The following is a 23,369-nucleotide window of genomic DNA, read 5'->3' as shown; positions in this document are numbered from 1 at the left end:
TATCCTAGTTTATATACACTGCTGTATGCAGCATTTTAGTGTGAGTTTGAGTAATGTAGGAAAGAGACTGTCTCTATACCCCTTTGACAATCCAGCACATTACCCAATTTTAAAAACTTTTTTGTCTGACAGATAAAAAGGGTGCCTTGGTGTAATATCTCCTTCTAGTAAGACTAAATATCTTTGCATATGTTTAAGGGTTATTGTTATTTTTTTCCTTTAATAACATACATTTTTCACTGAAGTGGACAATTTTGTTTGAGCCTAGTGAGAGCTTGAGCAGAGAACCCAACTATAACATGTGAGGCTACTGATCTACAGAATTATGAGGAAATAAATTATGTTTTAAACTGCTGAGTTTGTGGTAATTCATTGTACATCAATAGGGAAATGGTGAATCCATGTTTATTTTTAATCATCACAAAATATGCTGTTTCCACCTGACTTAACCTTTTGCATAAAGATTGAGCATGTAGGTGGCTATTGTTTGTATACTATTATAAGTACTGTAGTGATGAACATGTCCATGCACATAGCTTTACCCATTTTTTAAAATAATTTATTGTTTATTTGCTTTTATATTGAACAGGTAATACACTACTTGTTTCAAAATTCAAATATACAATATGATTAACAGCAAAGAATTTTCTTCTCAATTGTATGCCTTGGCTATACATTTACCCACACCCCAAACAATCAAAGTATTAAATTATTTTGAATTCTTCTGGAGATACTTTATGCTTAAGCGATAGTATGTCCACTGTTCTGTATCTTGCTTTTTCAGAAAACAATATGTCTTAAGGGTTGTTCTACATCAGCACTTAAATAATATCTTCTCACCCATGGCTTAGTTGATTAAGCCTTGTCCCATACACCAAGAGGTCACTGGTTTGATTCCCAGTCAGGGCACATGCCCAGGTTTTGGGCTCAACCCACAGTAGGAGGCGAACAAGAGGCAGCCAATCTATGTTTCTCTCTCATTGATATCTCTCTCTCTCTCCCTCTCTCTCTTTCTCTCTCTCCCTTCCTCACTCTGAAAGCAATTAAAACACACACACACACACACACACACACACACACACACATATATATTCATTCTTCTGAATGGCTGAATAATGTTCTATCATATAAATGTACCATGATTTATTGATTGGTGGACATGTAGGGTTTTTCAGAGTTTTTTCATGGTCTTACAGGCAAGATTAAATGAACCAAATTCCAACTAGGACAACCAGAAAAACTAAATAAATTTTTTTAATGCCTGCTTGAAAATAGTAGACTACAAAGAGAGAGAGGAATTACTTGGTCAGGAGCTGAGGGGATTTGAAACCCAGGACTCTCAGCCACTCATTTGAGGCTGCTTTTTACCTGGGAAATGAGAATGTTGAGAAGGAATTTGTGACAGCCTCATGGAGCTAAGAGGAGTTGAGATCCCTTCAAAGAAGGGAAGCCTTAATGACCCCCTCAACTCCAAAGAGTTGAACCCTAGGAGTAAAAATGAATCCCAGGTGTAAGCCTTCAAAAGGGACTGGTCACATTCTCTTAATCCCTGGATTTGCAATGAGATGATGATAGATTGCTAACAGCTCTTGGTGGAAGCAAAGATAAATCTCTGGAAAAGATAACCACACTTGACTTCACATTATTTTTAGAAACAATTTTACAAAGTCCCAACTACCAGAACAACCAAAACAACAACAGGCACATGAGGAGGCATGACAACCTGAATAAAAAGTAATGACAACAATAGAACATAGAGATCTGCAGCAGTCCCAGAAATTCAGAAGCCACCTTGAAAAGCCCAAGGCAATAAAGGAAGAGAACAATTTCAGTGGAGACTTGGAAAGAATATTGTTTACAATCTTTTGTTCTTACAAAAAGGGCAACAGTGAATATACTCATGCAAGTGTACTTGTAGATGGACTAAGTAGATGTGGTATTTGGTTCCACGATATATGCACCTACAGCCAGTAATTCCAAATGGCTCTTCAGAGTTATGTCACCGGTCTGCACTCCTATGCACAGAGCATGAGAGCTTAGACTCTCAGTCTCTACCAACACGTGTGAAAAGTTTTCTATATGCTGATTTCTTGTGTTTTTTATTAAACATTTTTAATGTTGACATAAATGCAGGTTGCCCCCCTTTTCCCCGCTCTTTGCCCACATCCACCCACCCCCACCTCCCCTTCGTCTGTCCTTCACCGAACGATTGTCTGTGTCCACAGGGTATGCATATATGTTCTTTAGCTAACCCCTTCACCTTCTTTACCCAGTCACCCCACCCTTGTGTTTTAATTTCTCCTGTATAATGGTTGTATCTGTATTTTTTTCTGTTCTCATTTTTAATACATTATATACATTCTTTATTTAAAAAGATATATAATTTCATATTATTGCTAGGCAGGATTCTCAATATATTACTTACATTGGAAAGACCTGTGAAGATTCTTCAAGCATTACAAATTTGCAATTTACAAAGCATTTTAAAAATATTATTTATACCAGGAGTCTCTACTTTTGGTAAGAAAAATCTACTTTTAGTTTTCCACAAGCTGCCTATCTAAATACAACAGAGAAGTGGCTAAAAACTCAAAAGTGAACCAAGATAGGGATGAGGAGGAAGCAGGAAGTCAATGTAGGCACAGTGATCATTTCAGAAATATATTTGCTCATTTAATAACCATCTAAATTTATTATGTGCTGGGCACAATAATAAATGTTGATGATACAAAGATGAGTAAGACAGTCACCTCCTTTAGAAAACACAGGGGCAGTGGAGGAGAAAGGCATGTAAAAACAAGTGAATTACAAGTGGAGCTACAGACACATTAACAGAGCACAGAGGACATGGGTTTCTTCCATTTTCTGACTCAGATTTTTCAGTGCTAATGTGTTTGTTATATTTATGACACATTTTCAGAGTCACATTAGGAAAGAAAGAAAAAAAGAACTGAATCCATTGATTATTGGATTCAGTCAACAAATATTTGCTGAATGACTCATTCTGCTACTGCGCCAGATGCCAGGGATGCAAAAGTGAGCAAATAGCAAGCGATAAACTTCAAAGGACAAAAAAAAATTGTTCTCCGATTTTAGAATTCCCAGGAGCAGTAGTTCACTGCAATTCATATAGCATAGTGACCCGGAATGTATTAACGTATTCCTTAGTCAGCTATTGTTGAAGGTCAGAGATCATAATATGTGTTTATACATGGGAGTAAGCACGTTAATTTTGTGGCTTTGGCCACATGGTGCTAATTCCATCTTATTTTGCTAAGATGAACAAAGATGCATTAAAAAGAAGGAAGTGTTGACATAAGGCAGGTGGCTCTGCTTGCCCGGCTAGTGGCCTGGCCCTTTTCAGAGTTTCCTCAGGCGAGGATGGGATGAATGTCAGTCCTCTTCAGTAATCTTCCACTCCTGTCCCAGGCAGAGGGACGTCTCCATGTGAGGGGCTGGGTGCATGCCGACTTAATGGTATGTGACAGCAGAGCAGAGGCTGATTAGGAAGTCAGTGAAAAACTGTAAAAACTTGAGGTGAAGTAAATTAGTTCCTTTTATTCCTAAGGCAATAATGGGGTCCTTTGAATCTCAGAGACTCTAGGGCAGGGGTGGGCAAACTTTTTGACTCGAGGGCCACAATGGGTTCTTAAACTGGACCGGAGGGCTGGAACAAAAGCATGGATGGAGTGTTTGTGTGAACTAATATAAATTTAAAGTAAACATCATTACATAAAAGGGTACAGTCTTTTTTTTTTATATAGTTTTATTCATTTCAAACGGGCCGAATCTGGCTCGCAGGCCGTAGTTTGCCCACGGCTGCTCTAGGAGAAAGCATTTCTGGACTGTTCTTTGTTTAAATACCAATGAGAAAATATAGTGGGCAATGAAGTTGCCTCTCGTCATTCATTTTACTCTTCCCTCTAAATCAACTGGAATAAACCCATTCTTCTTACCACATGAACTAGTTCATTGGTAGCCAGAGAGGCCTGCATGGAGGAGGAGGTTTGAGCTGGCCTTTGAACACAGAGTAGGATTTTGGTAAGTGTTCTTCACTTTTGAAACAGGAATATGCATGGTTTGTTCAGGAACTGTGAGCAAATGTTTTTAACTAAAGCAAAATATTATATTGTCTTTATTTCCCAGAGCTTCCCAGGTGATTAAACTCAATTCTTATATTCAGTAAGCAATTTTTGAACAGTGCATAGTACTGTACTAATAAAGTTCAAAGGAACTTGCCTTCAGGTTAAGAAACTCCCCTACAAAGATAAGCACATCGAACTAAAAAGGTTATAACAGAATCTGACACAATCTATTCATTTTAAAGTACAGAAACCAAGGCCCACTTCGTTTAGGTGAATGGAAGCAGCAACGCATGCAGGGAAAAGTACAAATGGTAGGAGTCATTTAAACTCTCTTTCTTTAATTTCCATCACTGGAAGAGTGGCAGGAATAGCACAAGAAGCTATTTCTGTGATTCAGGGAGATAGCATATGCAAGGCAACATGCACAAAGTAGATACTAAGTAAATATTCCTTGTCATTTTCTTTCTTCCCCTTATTGATAGTAACATAGCAAATGTATGGCAGAGTTAGGAATCACTCTACCTTGATTCCCAGGAGAGCTTCCTCCTACACAGCACAGGGTCCCATTGTTAGAAATCCAATGAGAACAGACCCCAAAGGCTTCCAACTTTCTTCCAAATGGAGCAGGTATCATCACAAATTATTTTTTCTTATCTTGTGCATGTACCAAGCTCATTCTCTTCTCTAGACCTGTGAACACCTTGATTCCTAATCGCCTCCTCTGTAGGAAGATCTTTCTTCCTCTTTTCCATCTATCTCAATCCTCTCATTCACTCATTTATTCACTCAGACAGTCTGAATGGAGTCAGTCAGACATTTATTAAGCACTTACTATGTGGCTGACACTAAGATAGGATTTAAGGCTATAGCAGACTGCCTTCAAGGGTCTAGCCAGGGCACAGTCTAGCTGGAGCACAGATATGCTCACCCCAGAAAAGTTAAGTGATAAAGTTGTAGAGGTATGGGCATGATATTTTGGGAATATTGGGAGAGGGAAGACTAGGTCTGCCTGAAAGGTTTCTGCTATTATTCTACCCGAATTACACATCCATCTTGTTCTTCTCTGCCTCCTATTACATGCTATTACATACGGAAATGGCCACACACAATTGATCCCAAAGTGTATAGACTGCTCCTAACATTGCAGTGATGCCAGGAGATGGAGAGGTATAGGTGTGTCCAGCCAGAAAGAACCTAGGCAACCCAATGAAGCACAATATATCAAGGAGGTACCTCAGATTTGTCTCCAAAAGCAATGGGTCATGCCCAGGTATAGAGAAAAGATAATTCCTTCACAAACACTTTGCTAAGGGCCTGCCACAGTGTTTCTAAGTCCTGGTTGGCCATCAGAATGATCTGGGGAGCATTCACAAGCTACAAATGCCTGGCCTCTATCCTAGACGCAGGGAAGCAGGATGATGTGGGATGAAGCATAGGCATATGGATTCTTAAGTGACATACGGTTGGTTCTAATGATTAATTGGCAGAGGTTGGGAGGCGCTGGTCTATTTTGTGCCAGGCATTTGAAGATCACTGAGAATGGAGACATGAATAAAACACAATCAGTCTAATTCCTGCCTTAGAAGACAAGTCTCTGTTCTAGAAACACAGTCAGGTGGGAGAGACAGGCAAGCAAAGAGTCACAACCCCCAGATAAGATATTTGATAGAGACTGATACAAAGTGATGTTGGAACACAGTGATGGGAAAGTTCCAACTCACTCTTGGGAAGGGACAGAAGCTTTTTAGAGGATGTTGCATTTGAGATGAGATGTAAAGACTCTCCCAAGTGAAGGGGATAAGGAAGGACATCCTAAGCATGGGATTGAGCCTCCAAAAGGCACAGGGATTAGCGAGCAGGGCAGATAGTCTGTGAGAGAAGCCTGAGCAGGAAGGATTAGGGCATTTGTACCCTGGGACAGGGCTCGTAGGTATGTCTGAGATGGAGATGGTGATGCTCATTGATTGTATCACTGATTTATAGCTGTTTCGTGTACCATTTTTATTTTTTTCAAACGGACATTTGCTGGGTGTCTTGTCCCTAGGGGACAGTCATAAACAGAATTTGCAATGGAAATACACTAGAAGAGTAACACCTCTCTCAAACTTGAAGCCAAAGAAAAGATCGCAGAGAAAGATGCTGCTGAGGGAAGGCAAAAGAATTAAATGGAGTTATCCTAAACAGGGAGAAGGGCAGGAAGGGGCAGAGTCATTCTGCAAGGGCAAAGCATGGAGATGACAGACAGCAAGCTCTGCACATTTGAGGACCTTCAAATTCAGTATGGCTGGAGCAAAGCATTGTGGGAGAGAGGGTGGCTATGGCTAAGACTGGGAGGAAGGAAGGCGTGCACCAAACTGTGCAAAGGCTTCGTATTCCCTGCTGGAGTCTAGACTTCATCTGGCTGGCATTGGGGGGTGTGGTCATTTTATGCAGGGCAGTGATGGGGTCCGACTTACTTTTCTGAAAGGTCACTCTGAGCATATGTATATTTTGTTTCTCCAACAGAATTGTAAGCATGCTCTCAACAGGGATCATATCTTGACTTTTTAAAAAAAAAATCACCAATAGCACTTAGCAGAGTAAAGGACACCTGTTGAGAGGTCAGTACTTAATGGATTCATTAATTAACCAAGAGCCACAAACTCATGCTTGAGTTAATGTTGTAATGTGGCCACTGGATCCTATGTGATGCCTGATATTTAGAGACCTCAGACACTCTCAAGCTGTGCTTCTTCATTTTCACACACACACAGATCACCTGAAGATCTTGTTAAATGGAGATTCTGATTCATTAGTTCTTGGGTGGGGCCTGAGATTCTGCCTTTCTAACAAGCTTCCAGATGCTGGTGCTGCTGAGAGAGACCTGCCCATTTAGAGTGGCAGGGATCCTCAATCTTTTAAATGTGGATTTTAAAAACATTTATCTTTCTTGATGAAAGTATTACAGATGTCCCCTTTGTTTTTGCTGTTGTTGTTTTTTCCCATTGACCCCCCTCCTCCCCAACCCCACCCGTCCAAAGTCTTCACGACACTATTGTCTGTATTCGTGGCCTATGCATATATGCATGTAAGTTCCCTGGTTAATCTCTCCCTCCCCCCCTTCCTACCCCCTCTTTTCCTCTGGATTCATCAGTCTGTTCCATGTTTCTATGTCTCTGGATCTATTTTGTTCATCAGATGGCCAACACAACAATAGCCATCCAGTGTGAATGAGTCAAAATTATACTTTTTTTTGTCAGATAGGCAAAAAATACATTTTTTTGGTGTGCTACAGAATTTTAATAATTAGTTAATAAGGTTTCCATGAGATGAAAAAGGTTAAAAATTGCTGGGTTAGGCGATGGTCTGTTGGCTTGATACCACTCATTACTACGAGCAGGAGACTGGTCTTCATTTTCAGGGTCCCTGCCTTCTCTGGTGGCTCTGAGAGCAGTCCCAGGCCACATCTCCCATCACCCGCAATGTTCACATGGGTTTTTGCTTGCATTTCTCCCATCATTCAGTCATAGACCCACAATGGCTTCTCCATCTCAGACAGCTCCCCAGGACACTGCCTGTCTCCTTGGCGTCCACTCCATGCATGGGTGTGCCCCCTTATGAGCATATGCTGGGAGGTAGTTCAGGGTAGCAGCTAAGAGAATTTTCTATGGAGACAGAGTGCTACCTATCAGCTGTGTGAACTGGCAAGCTATTTAAGTGCTCGAAACCTCAGATTCCTTACCTGTAAAATGAGGGTAACCAGATTCTATATTCTCAAAATTGTTGAGAAAATAAGATAATCCACTTACGCTCCTAGCACTTCATTACCGGCATAAGAAAAAGCTCGATAAGTATTATCCATCCTCACTGCTGTTCTCTTTATTGCCATGGCCCTAGCCCGAGCAAGCTTCCTTTTTATTTCTCTGCAGCACATCTGCGACCAGTTAGTTAATGAGGTTTCCATGACACGCCAATGGCTCTGGGATAAAGAAAGGAATAAAAGCTGCTATTTAATATGGAGACTCTCAGAAGTAATAGGCCCGAGGGTGTTTCTGGGGTTCCTTTCAGGGACCTTCTTGCATGCCTATAGGACTGCCTTTCATGTCAGAAGACATTTTCCCACACGACAAAAAAAAAAAAAAAATGCCCTTGAACTTATCTGGACTCCTTTGAGTCCAGGCTCAGAGATCAGCTTGTCATCCTGGGGTCCATTTCCTTTTCCAGCACCAACTCCCTCTTAGGGTTATTGACAGTAGGAATCTGCACTCCCTTCAAAGAGTTTTTATCCTACTCAGGGCATCACCTAACCTTGGAATGGAGGCCCATATCTCCATCCCCTTCCCAATCTTGTTCCAGGATTCACTCTCTTTCCTTTGTGAAGAGGATAACTAAACTCTTGACTCAGTTCTCTACTCAGGCTCACATGAGTGATAACCCACAATAATAATAATAATAACAACAACAACAATTCATTGTTCTCTTGTTCTCCTTGCCCCATGGCCTAAAATAATCTTTCTAATATATCCTTCACTTTCTTTTTAAAGCCATTGCTCCCCCCTCCCCCAAAAGAAATACACACAAAAATTTTGGGAAAATATGTTTTACTAGCCTAAGAGGCTCTTTATATGTGCTGATCTTTCCTCCTGAAATGCCCTTTCCTCCTTTATTTTATCAGAAAGGCCCATTCGACCTTCATGGTCCTGCTCCAATCTTACTTCCTCTGTGGGTTCTGGCCTGGCTTGCACCCCATATCAGCACGCATTGGCCAGGCTCCTCCTCCAGACGCCCATGGCACTCTGCACACGGCCCCAAAAAGTTGCAACCCGTAATGATCGGCTTCCAGTTCTGTGTCCCCCCCTTTGAAAGGGAGCTCCATAACAGCAAGGTCTCTATCACAGGAGTGGCCAGTGAATAAACTAATATTTACCTTGCATCTTTCCGGGTTCCTTTTCATTTTTCTTTTTCTTTTTTTATGATCATTCCTATAAATCTATGAGACAAGTAGGACAATTATTATGGGATCTCCACTTTATACATGACAAAAGGAGGTTCTGGCAGCTAGGTGGCCAGTCCATAGTTGCCTGAGTGAGAGAAGGGGGAAGTAAACTCAGACTGAGCTCTTTGGATTTTAATTCCAATACTCCCTTTCACTACTTTATATTGCATCCTTTTTTTAAAAAATGTTTTTAAATTGATTTTTAGATAGAGAAGAAGGGAGAGGAATAGAAAGATAGAAACATCAATGAGAGAGGAACATCATCGATTGGCTGCCTCTTGTACACCCCCTACTGGGACCGAGCCCCCAACCCAGGCATATGCCCTCACTGGGAATCAAACCAGGACCTCCTGGCTCATGGGTCAACACTCAACCACTGAGCGACACCTGCCAGGCTACATTGCATCCTTTTGATAGAAACTAAACCTTGGTAGCAAGAGGATGAGATCTCAAGGAAGACAAGAGACATAAAGCCAAGGAAGACGGAGGGGAGATGGCCACACACAGAGAAACCACAGCTGCAGAATGACTAGGACTCAGGTAAAGCCATTGGGTATAATGAGAACGCTGGGCACACTGTTGACTGACTTTTAGATGAAAGGAAGAGGCTCTTTGATTAAAATCAGGTGGATGGGAATGGGAGTAAAAAACAAAAACGCCAGATTCCACTTAAAATCTGGTCTCAAGCACCACCTCACAGAGCCATCCCTTTCAGCAGCCCTCGCTCTAAGTGGCGATGGATAATTTCATAAAAGTCTGGAACAGCTGCTAAGAGTCCTTTTTAAAGCTGAAAGTAAAACAAACAAGCGTGAAGTTTTACAGAGCCGAGAATAAGCACCAGAGAGAATGAGAGCAGCGGAAATAGTTACTGGGATGGAGACAGAGATCACAATGTACCTTGTTTCAAACCCCACAAGCGTTGTCACCTCACCCACTTGCAAGTCCTGCGGGCAGTCTGAGCTCCGCTGAGGGGGGTGGCGGGGAGACGCCAGGACGGGAGGCCTCAGAGCTATTTCCGTCCTAAGGCCAACGTCCACGGAGACCTTGAGTTCCGTCATCGAAACTGTCTGGACTTTAGGCCCCTTATGCCAAATGCGGTTTCCAGAAAAAGGATCCGTCGCATATTTGGAAGCCATCAGCCAAAAGTCGTCTCGTCACTTTTGTGCCTGAGATCTTTTCATTTGTGAAGAGTATATTATTGTGCTTAATTATGGGCTTTGAGGAGATGGCATAGGGCAGCGGAAAAAGCATGAGCTCGGAGTCAGAGTCCTGGGTCTGAATCATGGCTCTGCCCTCACCAGCTGTGGGGCACTGGCTGGCGGGCCTGGTCTCCTTGTACATGGCCGACAATTACCTCGTAATATTACCTATGTTCTAGGGCAGCTGTTAGGATTAGATTTTTAATGCATGTCAAGAATCTGACATTGTTCTTCAACTCAGATATTTAATAATCAGTAGTTAGTATTTAAAAAGTGACTTTTATCACAATAACTTTTGGCAAGTGAGATTTCATTTTTATTTCAGAAGTAGTATATGCACAGTGGTATGTTTATACATATAGACATATATATTGTTTTCCCTTTTCTTATAAATATTACTGCTTATATTAAGTTTCTGTTTCCTGGTGGAACTTGCTATGATTCAAAGATACTTCCCTACGCTCACCTTTCCTAGGAGATTTTTAGAAGGAGCCTTACTGGTACCTTATGGATACCGAGTTTCATCACCTTAAGAATTTGTTCTTTTTAAATACTTTTAATTTATTTTGTAATCATCTAGTCTATGATTGATTCTACTTTTGTTAAGGAAGGAATGGTCCAGAAAATGGGTAAGAGCAGAAGCCTTTTTCTCTATCACTCAGTCACTCACTGCCTATGACTTGACACGTCATCCCAAGAATGTGGATAATATTGGACCTATGTACCCTACAAAGGTTTTGTTTCTTTTTTGCTGGAAAAGAAAAGTCAGAGAAGGCCATGAATAGGAAAGGATTTTATAAATTAAACAAGATATGTAAATTCAATGTATGACAATTTTTGCTGTAGACCTTTCTGCAACATACGAGAATGTTCTTTGTGCTATGGCCACCTGCCTAATGCTGTTGCCTGGCTGGGGTTTGATGCCTGGGAGTCACCTTGAGGTGACCTGGAGCCTCTTTCTGCCACCGGATGTCAGGAGATTGGGCAACTTTCTTGAGTAATTGTCTCCTCTGACTCATGTTCCTTGCAGTTCCCATAATAACCTGTGCACTACCCAGGGTGAGCAAGGAATTTCCTCTCCGAGTCACTTAAGGAATAGCCCCAAACTTTAAGCTTAGTCTTTTTTATACCTCTTCCAGTACTACTTACCTGAGTAGCCAGAGAACAAATCTGCACTGCTCTGAATTCAGGTTTGCTTAAATGTATTTTGAGCAGATACTCTGGGAAAAGCAGAGTCTCCACCTCTCTGGTCAGATTCTGTTTCTGGTTTTTCCCTTCTTTTTCCTTTACTATATTCTTTTTAAATTAGTAGATCCACCATGGAATTCCCACATAAGTCATTAGCCTCATTAGACGTACTCAGAATGCAAGAGTCATAGACATGTGGTCTAGGTCACAGATTCTCATTCCTTGCTGTGTATTGTAATTACCTGGAGAGCTAAAGGAAACTGATGCCTGGGCCCCCATTGAATTACTATCTCTGGGGGGTAGGCCCTAGACCTGGTAATTTTATTGTTATTTCTTTTTTTTCCTTTCTTTTTTTCTGGGCCTGGTAATTTAAAAATGTTTTCAAAATGATTTGAATGTTCATCTAACTTACACTGGTTGAAAATACTTGGGAAGCAAAGATATGACCAAACTCTTCTAAAAATAAAATGAAAAAAAAGAGTTATGGCTCAAAGAGCTGCAAATCACGTGGTTTGGCCATGCTTGCTTGTGTTCTACCAATTAAATAGCAAGTATTTTTGAGAACCACAGAAAGAAGGGTTGGTAATGCCCAGGTAAAGCTTCTAGGTGAGCTTCAAAGACAAGGTGAATGACAATGAAACACTATTAGTGCTAGTATTGTTTGGAAGCATACTCTGAGTCATGAGCTACACTCAACACTTTGACATACATCGCATCATTTAGTCTTCTCAATAATAACTCTATGAGGCATTATTATTCCCAGTTTACAAATGAAGACATAGAGGCATCAAGTGATTGCTTAAATAGCTCAAGATCTGACCACTAGTTAGAGGTGGAGCCAAGAGATTTGAATCCAGGCAGCTGGATTACAGTCTTCCTTTTGATCATCATATGATCATCTACAATAATAGATAAGACGAATATACAAAAACTTCCTGGAGCATTGGCTCTCAACCTTGGCTGCATACTGGAATCACTGAGAGAGCTTTGTAAAAAGTTCTCTGCTCAGATATCACCTTAGACCAATTTAATCCATATCTCTCAAGAACAGGACCCAGACATTAGTATTTTTCAAAGTGCCATAGGTGAATCCAGTGTACAGACAAGATGGAAAATTACTGGATTAAAGCAAAGCAGATGCTACAAGTGAGAATTATCAGGGAACGCTTTATTGGTAATATGTTACCTGAACTTGGCATGAGATAGAATATTGCCCTCCCCCCACTAAAGATGTTCACATCCTATTTTCTGGGACCTCAGAATATGTTGCTTTATATAACAAAGAGGAAATACGTGTTCAGATGGAATTAAGGTTGTTAGTCAACTGATATTAAAATGGGAATTAGCTTGGATTATCCAGGTGGACCCAGTGAAGTCACATGGGTCCTTAATGGTGGAAGAAGGAGGCTGAAGAAGGAGAAACAGAAAGATGGCAGCCTGAAAAGCATGTGACCCACTGTCGTTGAAAATGGAGAATGCACTTAAGGACTGTAGGTGGCCTCTAGAAGCTGGAAAAGGCAGGAAACAAGATCTATCCCAGAGCATCTTGAATGAACACAGCTCTTTTTTAAAAAATATATTTTATTGATTTTTTTACAGAGAGGAAGGGAGAGGGATAGAGAGTTAGAAACATCGATGAGAGAAACATCGATCAGCTGCCTCCTGCACACTCCCCACTGGGGATGTGCCCGCAACCCAGGTACATGCCCTTGACCGGAATCAAACCTGGGACCCTTCAGTCCTCAGGCGGAGACTCTATCCACTGAGCCAAACCAGTCAGGGCAATGAACACAGCTCTTGCCAACACCTTGAGTTTAGCCCAGTGAGACTCATTTTGGACTTCTGTCCTCCAGAACTATCAGAAATAAATGTGTATTGTTTAAATCACTGTTCATGCTGGTTTGTTTCAGCAGCAATAGAAGGTTAACATAGTGCCTTAAAAAGGAAGGATTTGGAGAAATGTGCAATAAAAGTGAAAAATACCCATTTAAACTGCAGGTTAGATTTTCTGTTTATAATAATCTATGTACTGAGTACCTTACATCTCTGCCCTATGCAATGCCTCTACCGTGTAGGCATCCGCAGCTTGAAGTTGAGCCAGGATTCAACCTTGAGGCTTCTGAACTCTTGATTCAATGCTCATTCCAGTTACCATCCTGGGTGCTTTTCCTCAAGTCCATTTGGAGCTCTGGTGATTTTTTCTATTCTTCCTTAAACAAAAGACAAGGATGTCTCAGGGGATCTCATGGTAGAATGAAAAAGGATTTTCATACATGCTGCTTAGAGGAACAAATTACTGCTAATTACTTGGCTGTTTAAAGAAGATTGATCTAATAGTTGCATGCAAGAAGGATTGAAGTAAATGAAGCTGGGAGCAGGCAGATCAGTCAAGGAGTTGGACCAACAACTTAGGCTCCTGAGGGCTTGGATTCTAAAGGGCAGTGTCAGTGGTGGTAGTGGAGGTGAAGAGGAGAGGATGAATCCAGGAAACCTGGTGAAGAAAATCAACCCAGCCGAAACCGGTTTGGCTCAGTGGATAGAGCGTCGGCCTGTGGACTGAAAGGTCCCAGGTTTGATTCCGGTCAAGGGCATGTACCTGGGTTGTGGGCACATCCCCAGTGGGGAGTGTGCAGGAGGCAGCTGATCGATGTTTCTCTCTCATCGATGTTTCTAACTCTCTATCTCTCTCCCTTCCTCTCTGTAAAAAATCAATAAAATATATTAAAAAAAAAAAAAAAAGAAAATCAACCCAGGGGAGACCATCCTACTTGAGAAGGAAACACAGAGTCAAAGACAACTCCAGGTTTTCAGGTGTGGCAGGCTTAAAAGGGGGTCGGAGATGTCCCCAACTGAATTGAGAATGCTAACAAAGGGGAAAAAATTGAGGGAGCGGGATGGATAGAGTAGTGGTCTATAATAAAGAACTTGATTGGTCTTTTTTCCACTCTAAATCCTTGAACTATCCCTAATGAAATGACTTATGGTAGCCCTCTAGATAATTTTAGCCTGGGGGGTTGGTCATGAGAAAGACCAACATGTTGACTGAAGTATTGGGAGTTTGAGCTAATCTTAACTTCTCGGGCGTGGAAGAGGACTGGAATTTGAGTTCAATCAGTCAAGCTCATGTAATGAAACCCCAATAAAAATTCTGAACAGTGGAGCTTCCTGGTTGGTAAACACATTATTGATATGCTGGGAGGGTGATGCATCTGATTCCACATGGAAAGGGCATGGAAGCTCCCAGGACCCTCCCAGACCTTGCCCCTAGAAGTATCCTTTATAATAAGCAGTAAATAAGTATAGCACTTTCCTGAGTTCTAAGAAGCATTCTAGCAAATTATCAAACCTGAGGATGTTGTGAGAACGCCTTTTATTATAGCCCATCTATCAGAGTATCGGTGGCCTGGGGACCCCTAAAACTTATGGTTGACAGCTGGCCTCTGAAGAGGGCAGTCTTGTGGAGGGAGGACTTTCTTCTTCCCTTATGAGGTCTGTGCTAATTCTGGCTAGTGAGTATGAGAACTGAATTTCTGTTCACCCACTGGTGAACACAATAGGTGCACACTAATATGACATAAATATCTGTGGGCAAGACTCAGAACTTTGTGAGTTTCCCCTCAACACAGGGGTGAAAAGAAAATGCAGAGAATCTGACATACAACTTTAAAATGCCCAATTCTTGATTCTTAATTGATCATCCGCTGGCCTCCCCAGTGTCTTCAGGCCACTGTGATTGAATGAAATATTAGGGGTTTTAAAGACAAAATGGGGCTCAGATTCTGTCTCTGTTACTTGCTAGGAAATCATGGGTATGTAACCTGTTCTCTTTTGTCCATAGCCCTTTATATTTAAAATGGGAAAATTAAGGCCCAATTCATAAAGCTGTTAAGAGAATGAACATTACGAAGGTAAGATCCTGGCACATGACAGATGCTCAATGAATTTTATTTTCTGCTGTCCTTTAAGATTAAGTCCAGTTGGAATGGTTCTTTCTGAGACAGATTTTCTTTTATTCTGATTCATCAAAAGGAAGTCAGCAGGATTGATGTGGCTTCACTGAAGACTCCACAAACTCTCTGACTTTGGGGAGATATGCTGACTCAGCCTCTCAAACAGTAGAGAGTTTTGTCTTACAGAGGGTCTGAGTGTAATTGAACCTTCAGGATCTTCACTATGCAAGCACCTTGCCTGCAACTGCTTGGAGCCCCATTGGTCACAAACCTTCCAAGCCCTGTGTCCAGACTCCACTCAGCACCATTGTCACAGGCACACAGTAAGCTTCAGTGACTTTTCCAGGGAGTCCCAGCAAGTCTGGGGCCCTGACGGGAAGCCAGGTCTGTGGATACCTCCTTGTTTCTTTCATTGCCTCATCCAGACTCGCCTCTCTTCCGTTTTGTGCTGAAGTGGTCACTGCTCTGAACCCATTAACCAGCACAGTTTCTGGAGGGATGCCCCTTTGTCATTTTCCGCAAACCAACCACACAAATGGCAGAGAACAGCCCTTGTGTGAATTTCTCTCTTGTGAAGGAACAGTGTGAAAAAAAAAACCCACCGTTTACTATGCCAAGTTCTGTGCTAGAAACATGGAGTACCCAAAGAGGCTTCTGAGGTTTTGTTCTTTTGATTATGCAGTCAGGCAGGCTGAGCCCCAAAGCACTCACACTATTTAGGAGAAGAAACAGGATTGAAAACCAGGTGGGTCTTACTCCAGAGCCTTTAACGAAGGTTTATTGACCCATGTGGGCCTGCTTCTGAGAAAGCAGCTACTTACTTCTAGGTGGAAACTGCTCTTATTTTCTTTTTATTCCCAGAGTCCATCAAATTTTATTTTTTTCTAGAAACTTTATTATGCTATTTTTTAAATGTGGCATAGTCAACAAAACCAGTTTTAAGTAATGAGGGAAAAATATATGGTGCCAGTTATACCCAAGTGTGAGCCTGCTGGTTTTAATTTTTTTTCTTATACCCACTCTCAACCTCATAGTTTGGGTTTAAACAGAAATTTATTCTGGAGGCTTTGGCAGAGCTTGTTTCTTTTGCCACCTCCTCTTAGCAGGCTTATCCTGGATGCGCTCCTTGCCACTGGTGTTTAATGGAAGGGTAAAAGCAGATCCTTGAGAGTGGCACAGTCTCCTGGCTGGAGGGAAACATCTGATCCAAACCCAACAGAAAGCAGATGCAGTTTTCCATACAAAACCATGACTCTTGGCTTCCGCTGGTGCATTTCTGTTTTTCAGAATTGTGACTTTTTCTCTCTTGACTCTTGCTGTTATCCTACTTCAGGAGTGATGTTTGGCAGCTCAAGGTTAAATCCAAATGTGTAAACAGGACAGATCATTGTAGGATGAATAACTTGGGATATATGGGACTATCTCAGGCAAAAATGGCACCCATTTCAAGCAGTAGTTGATAAGAGACCCCCACAAAAGAATGGGGGATGTCAGGGGAAGTCAGCTGCTATGGCTGTTAAGATTTAGTAAATGGTCATGAGACAATAAGTTGATCAGGGAGAGTCAGTTACTTGGGTTTGGGGGATTCAATGACATGATGTTTAAAATGCCCTAAGTAGGGCTGTGTGTCTAGCAAGTTCTCAATAAACGGCATTTACTCTGAGTACCCAGGGTCAATGTATAAACAGTGACAAATCTGAGGATCAATTAGTAACTTCCTAGCTTTAGCTTTATGGAACATGGTTTTCTAAGAACTCAAATGGATCTAGAATCTGGGGCTAACAGGAAAACATACAATAAATGATATTGATTATTCTTATTGCTGTTGCTATTATTACCATGAGTATTAGCATCAAGGGAGACACATAAACAGTCAGGTGATAATTGCAATGATAGATACGAGCACATTGTGATTAAATCACCCAAAGAGGAGAAAGCTAGTTGTTCCCTGTCTTCATCAAGAGAATCACGAAGTTACACAAGAGTCTTAGTAAGACTGAGGAGCTCTGAGTTCTTCTACCAGCTGTGAAATTTAATCTCTCCCGGCCTCATTTGGGTCCTCAAGGATTAGATACAATATTTCCCAAAATTGCCCAATAAGAACTCTAGCACCCTGATCCATGATATCAAAAGCATATTAAGAGGGTTCAGGAATATGCATTTTGAATAAACATTCCAAGTCATGCTTATAAGAAATAGTTAGAACAACTTATAAAGGCCCACTGGCTCTAAAATTGCAAGTAGGAGTTTCTATTAAAGAAACCATTCTGCCTGGTCTCAATTTCAAAGGGAGAGCTATTAAGACCTGCAATTGGGTTCCAATGGCTGTGTATGTGGTAAGGAATCACTAAAGCCGTAAAACTATTTTTAAATGCTTAAATCCAAGCTCATCACTCCCAGTGATTTAGGAATGGCTGGGCCAAGGCAGGAGGGATGAACAGATGACCTCATGTTGTCTCTCAGAGACCTACAAGTCCACAAGAATGACACAGCTTTAATGCATGATCTTCCCAGGTTACCTCCGCTTGTCTGAAGTCAGTGAGTCATGAAAAACCAAAATTGCTATAGAAATGTCAGTTTGGAAGACGTCTTTGTTTTAGTTAGAAGAATATTTGTGGAAATATGACTTAAGCTTTTGTGTCTCTAAAGATGAGGTAGATTTCCCTGGGAAAAGACTCATGAAAACCCAAGGAAATGAAAGATTTGTGTTGTAGTAAATACTTGGAAAAAGACAAGAGTCCTGATCCATTAGTCATAACCGAATACCCAGAGATCGTCCTCCTCCTCCTCTGGTGACTCTTCTAGAAAGATTAATGGTTATTTAATGTGACTGTTCCTTTCCCCTCTGGGCTTCCACCTCCAGTCTGAGGGATCTGTTTACCTCATGGCTGACCCGTTTTAATAGTCAGCTCTTCTGGATCCATTGTCTCCAGCCTCCAATTCATTCTCTACTCTCCTGCCAGAATAATCTTCTTGAAATGTTGCTTTGCAAACATCAATTTCTTAAAACCTCAATGGCTGCTATTGTGTTTATAGGTAAATAGAAAATTAAAGAGTCTCAGGTGGTAAGGACCTCACAGTCATCACAGTGACCTCCTCAAATCCAAACATCTCTGTCTGGTATTCATGGACCTCTTGTTTACTCCACGTATTAGTCAGGACTCTTGTTGTGGAATGACAGAAACTGGCTTGGATGAGAAAGGGAAGTCAGTGGTTCCCAAAACAAAACAGGAAGAAAAGATGTGGCTGGAACCAGAGGCTTGAATATCAGCAGGACTCCTTGCCTCTCTCTTCCTCCTAGTTTGCTCTGCTAGCTCCCTTTCTCTGTGGCCTCTGGCAGCTTTAGCTTTACACTTTCATAGCTTTTCATTGGACAGGAAAACAATTCTAAGTAATTCCAGTGCACAGATCCTAAGAAAGGTGTCTTGTTGAATCACTTGGGGTAGCGATGGTGAAGGATTGCAGCGAGGAGAGAGGCAATGGGGTGTGGTGGGAGAGGGCAGTTCCCTAAAAGAAGAAGCTGCTTATCAGACTAAAACGAAGAGTTCTGGGTAGACAAAGCAATTAGTCTTTCTATTGCAACCCACAGTGTGTTCATAATAAGTTTCTGTGAGCTTATTTTATATTACTCTTTGAATTTTTATATACTAGTAAGCTGCATGAGTCTATACAATGTTTTCTTAACAAGTAATGTACATTTTAGCCTCTCTGGCTTTTCCAATGCAATTCTTTATGTATAAAATATCCTGCCTATTTCTTTCTGGCTAGATGTGTCTACAAGACCCAGCTAAACTTACTGCTTCTTGGCTTGCCTGAGGCTTCAGATATGATATTTGATGACTGTGCCATGTTTATACAATTCAATTGGCACTAAGTATATACTATACCATATGGTATTAGCAATTACTCTTTCATGTGTGAATCATGTCTCCCCAATTAGATTATAACCAATTTCAAAACAGATGTATTTAAACTCAGTTATGGAGATTATTGTTGCAGGCTATTATGACTGTTAAATCCCTGTTTTCTAGTTTTCTAGAATTGAGGAGTGAAGAATTTTGAAAGTATTAGCAAGAAAGGCAAAGAATTGTAGTTGTACGCAATATCAGCAATCATAACTACACTAATTATAGCCACTGTTGTAAACTTCAGTCAAGGAAAGAGAGTAGTAAAAGTTTATCCTTCACATTGAGTTTGAGCATCAGTTTAGGGAACATTTCCAAAGGTGCTAAGTGTTTAGAAAGGAGCTGCTTCCAGGGTTATCAACATCTGCATTGGTAAGAGAATGCAGAATTCTCTGTTCTTAGAACTCCCCCTTTCTCTCACACTCAGCTTTATACCTTAACATAAACACCAATGTGTTGGACAGGGATGGTTTCACAAATAGCACATGGAAATAACCTAAGATTATGCTCCTGAGAGTAGTAATGGTTTGCCACTATATCTCTTGCTTAGAACTGGATATAAAGTGCTTTGAATTGAGTGATCTGGGCACTCAAAAGTATTTTTTCACTGAACTAACAAATTAGATTTTCAACATGTAAATAAAATACTGAAGATGGTCTATTGAATAAGACGCTTGATGGAATAGGTAGAATAGAAAAGCATGGTTATATAAATAAAGACTTCATAGAATATTTTTCATGACTGCTCTAGAATAAGGATTTCAAAATGATTTCTTGGTCTGAATGTTTTAGTCCATTATACTAGCTCATCAGAAATACTCTACAACGTTTCTGGATGGACAAGAGGAGACAGTAGGTCTGCACTCATGAGGATAGTTTTAACTCCCATGGAATCTTTCACATCAAGTCTTTAAGCAACACAGTTGACTGAGTTCTGGCTTCTTCCTGGGAAGAATGTATGGAATTGGAGGATGTGGGGAACTAGAATTAGTGATATTCTCAAAAATTATGACAGAAAACAAACACAAAAACTAAATTCAAATTCAAAACACTTGACCCAGAAGAACAAAAGCATTCATCTGGGAGGGGGTTGTAAAAGTGCTGTTTTTAAGGTAATGATGAACACTCACTGCAGCCAGGGAAAGGGAACAAGAGTGGGGAACGTCCATTCTTTTGACAAGGGACAGGATTAAGTGCTGGATCCACAACTATATCGGGGAAAGGGCAGGAGAACTGAAGGAGCCACACACTTCAGGGACACAGGCATGCCGAAGAGCCTTAATCAGAACAGAGACTACACCTCCTTCCCCCACCATGAAGCTAAGAAGCTTCAAATGGCAACTAACAGCAAAACACTGTAAGATGGGAAATGGGAGAAGAACAGGAACGTGCAATGAGAACCTCTTGGGGGCACAGCTCAAGGGGAAGACCTAAAACTCAGAATCAAACAAGCATTGATCTAATACACATCCACCACCCTAGAAACAAGCTATAAAAATTTTAAACCTATGAGATCTGAGTATAACTATAGCAAAAACAACAAAACAACAGCCAATTCAATCCTAACTGAATTAATGCAAAGCCTTCCATTACAATTCTAGCAGAAGGTAAGGCATGCCCATATCCAGGTGTAAAAACTGTATACCTTAGTTTCTACTGGTTTACACAATGTTTCCTTTTAACCAAATACTAGGAAGTATACAAAAAGCAGGAAAAAGAAACATGCTTCCAAGTGACAGAGTAATGATCAGAAATAATATTAAGATTTACTATAAATGGCAGTAATTAAGACAATGTGGTATAGGTAAAAGGACAAATTTGTAACTAAGTGGAACAGAATAGAGTCCTGAAATATACCCACACGAATATAATCAACTGATTTTTGATAAAGATTCAAAGGCTATTAAATGGAAAAATCCTAGTCTTTTCAACAAATCATATTGGAACAACTGGATGACCATATATTTTTTAAAAAGGGATTTCAGTACATATCTCACGTTTTATATAAAAATTAACTCAGACATCTGATGTAAGAAGGGCTATCACCTATGTAATATTCTTCCCCATAACATCAGTCTATTCATGAGAAACATCAGACAAACTGATTGGGGCATATTTTATAAAATAGCTCACTATGGGGACTTTATACTGTTTTTTCAATGATTCTAAAATCACTTCAAAATTAAAAGTTTAAAAAGAGAAAAATTGACATGAACTTACATAATATATCTCGCTTGGAAGAGAAGCTTGAAGTAGACCTAATCCAAAGGAATAGCCAGGGAAGCCAAACAAATTAGCAGTTGCAAGATTTATACTTGATATCATTAACTTTTAAACTTTTCTCAAACTTAACTGATGTGTGTAGGCCACTTCATTATCCATAAACTAGAGGCCTGGTGCACAAAATTCGTGCAAGGGTAGGGTCCCTAGGCCTGGCCACCCACCAGGTTCCACACCACCCCCTGCTGGTCAGCACACATCATAGTGAGTGATCGAACTCCCAGTCTCCTGGTCAAACTCCTGAGGGGACACTTTGCATATTAGCCTTTTATATATATAGATAGGAATTTTGGTGGGGAAATAGATGCTTCTGAAGGGAAAGTGCAGGCTATTAGTTTATGCCTGTCCTGCTAATACCTGCAACATGTATTCTCCACAATTTTTTTCCACTTCAAGTATTGCAAGGTTGGGACTCAGATTCTCCAGGTTTGAGTTCTTGACTTCCCCCCGTGCTTTTTATTTCCCTAGATTTATGGATTTGTGTAGTATCTACCTGGATCTGCTCTTTGTCAAAGAGCCATAACTGATCTGATTTTTCAAAGGCAGGGCTGATCTGGCCACATTAAATTCTCATGGTAAAGGAGAGAAAAGAATACAGACTGGGAAAGGATGGGAGACAGCAGATCCTGTTCACAATTATCCCATTCTTGGGACCTGCAACTGATAAAGACATCACTGGCCATGTCTTTATGCCAATGTAGGAAAACCAGGATTTTTCTCCTGGGAATTTGGAATTTTGAACTAAAAGATACAGAAATGAAAGATCAGAAAATAGTGTAGGAACTTCAGTCCACAGTGGTGCCAGAATTATCTTAATTCTGCCATTTGTGAGGCTTGGACACAACCTGTATTAGTTTCCAGTGGCTGTTGTAGCAAATTACCACAAACTGGGTGGCTTACCACAACAGAAATTAATTCTCTACTAGTACTGGAGGCCGGAAGTCCAAAACCAAGATGTCAGCAAGACTACTCCCTAGGAAGTTCCAGGGGAGGCCCTTTTTCTCACCTCCCCTAGCTCCCTTGTCTCATGGCTACATCACTCCCATCTCTGCCTCTGTCTTTACATCATCTTCTCTTCTGCCTGTCCCCTCTGTGTGTCTCTTGTAAAGATACTTGTCATTGGATTTAGGGCCCATCTAAAATCCAGGATATCATCATCTCAAAATACGTAATTTAATCACATCTACAAAGATCCCTTTTCTAAATAAGATAACATTTACAGGTTCTGGGGATTATGAGGTGAACCGACTTGGGAAGGGACACCATTCTACCCAATACACAACCCTTACAATTAATTTTTTCTTAAACTAGATAATGTCAGGTTTTATAACTTGCAACCAAAATTACATATAGTTGGCCTCTCAATGCTAGTGTCAGCAGTTATAAGTGGTTTGCGCCATCTGTATGCTAAGCTTGACTTCAGAAGTTCTCCAGGTTTTTTGTTTTTTTGTTGTTGTTTTTTTGTCTATAAGAGACTCACTTTATTTTTTAAAATAATTATTATTGAAAGTATTACATATGCCCTTTTCCCCCCCATTGACTCCCTCCTGCCCGCCCCTGCCCTGCCCCAGGCCTTCAGTATCCTATTGTCTGTGTCCATGGGCTATGCATATATGCATTCAAGGTCTTTGGTTGATTACCTCCCACCCACCTATCCTCCCCCATCTTCTCTCTGAAATTCCACACTCTGATCTATACTTCCATGAAAGTTCTCCAGTTTTAATGTAAGAAGAAATGTTTTGGGAATTTGTTACACATGCAGGTTTCTGCCCTTCTCCCCAAAATTT

General features: G+C 40.8%; 1 protein-coding gene across 6 annotated transcripts in view; it reads left to right on the top strand.

Moving 5' to 3' along the window:
• Nucleotides 1-23,369, top strand: part of COLEC10 (collectin subfamily member 10) — a 289,303-nt gene that overhangs the window by 108,653 nt on the left and 157,281 nt on the right. The gene's annotated exons all lie outside the window — the stretch shown is intronic.

This window comes from Myotis yumanensis, unplaced genomic scaffold (assembly GCF_028538775.1).
Source record: "Myotis yumanensis isolate MYYU_CA2020_CCGP unplaced genomic scaffold, mMyoYum1.0.hap1 SCAF_15, whole genome shotgun sequence".
Lineage (NCBI taxonomy): Eukaryota > Metazoa > Chordata > Mammalia > Chiroptera > Vespertilionidae > Myotis > Myotis yumanensis.
The sequence above is the reverse complement of the archived record's forward strand: the minus strand, read 5'-3'. Positions and strand labels throughout refer to the sequence as shown.